The sequence below is a fragment of the Anarrhichthys ocellatus genome, unplaced genomic scaffold (assembly GCF_004355925.1).
Source record: "Anarrhichthys ocellatus isolate YVR2014 unplaced genomic scaffold, GSC_Weel_1.0 scaffold19, whole genome shotgun sequence".
NCBI lineage: Eukaryota > Metazoa > Chordata > Actinopteri > Perciformes > Anarhichadidae > Anarrhichthys > Anarrhichthys ocellatus.
In genome coordinates, this window is record NW_022280049.1 from 4,105,300 (window position 1) to 4,106,269 (window position 970).

General features: G+C 46.7%; 1 protein-coding gene across 2 annotated transcripts in view; it reads right to left on the bottom strand.

Moving 5' to 3' along the window:
• Positions 1 to 923, bottom strand: part of synpo (synaptopodin) — a 16,927-nt gene extending 16,004 nt beyond the window's left edge. The window contains exon 1 of one of the 2 annotated variants that reach the window (XM_031857975.1): positions 827 to 923. The gene's annotated coding sequence lies outside the window, so the exon portion shown is untranslated. The other variant, XM_031857976.1, reaches the window with a different exon arrangement.
• Between the last annotated feature and the right edge of the window lie 47 nt (positions 924 to 970).

Genomic DNA, 970 nt, shown 5'->3' on the forward strand with positions numbered 1-970 from the left:
TGGGTGCGGGGGGGGGTGGGGGGGGCCCGGGGGTGGGGACTTCTAAAACATTCAGTCATAATCTGAAAACTGTTAGACATCAAAGGAGAAAGTACAAGCACTTTTAAAAATGTCAGATGTGTGCAAATAATATCAATAGTGCAGGAATTATTCGAGGAGTGGCATTGACTTTTCGCATTGTTATTCCCGCCGCAGTGAGACATTTGACAAACGACTTTTCTGCAGCTTCAAAGCATCTTTTGTCACGACAAACTAAAGGGGTATCATTGGTGAATATATCCATGGTAACATGTGGCTGAAGAAAACTTGCCATTGCCTCCCCTGTAAAGCAGTTAATGGGCCTCACCTGTTGTGTTAACAGGAAGCAATTACTTATATATGTAAGTCAATACAGCTCCAGCCAGGTCTTTAATTGGATACACCATCTAATGTTACACAGTGCAGTTTAACTCTATAACCTGGCTACACAGCAGGCTTCACACAGTCAGGACAATAGGCTCCGATATCAGTGACCACAGCGCTAATGTAGCCGGCCAACCCCCTTCTGCAAGTCTGCAGCCTGCGCCGAGGGGAAAAACAGCGCCCCAGATGTTTGTCATCTACTCAAACAAAAACTTTTCAAAGTTTCCATCCTCTCCTGCTCCAGTTCACTGCATTCCCACCTCTCTCTATATCCCTCTCCAAACAAAGATAGTATCTTACCCCGTGAAAGATAAAATAAAATGGGCTGCAGGTGATAAACTCTGCAGCAATCACAGATTCACAGCGACAGATAAAATTCCGAGATCCTGCACTCCTTCCTGTTTGGTTTAGTCATGCTGCTCACCTGTACTCCGGTGGGTCTGGCTGTGTGAGGGCAGCGAGTGTGTGTACTGCCCCTCTTCAGTTCCTACGACTCTGCACACACACCTCCCCCTTTTACCTCTCCCTTCTCTCTCTCTCTCTCTCTCTCTCTCTCTCTCTCTCTCTC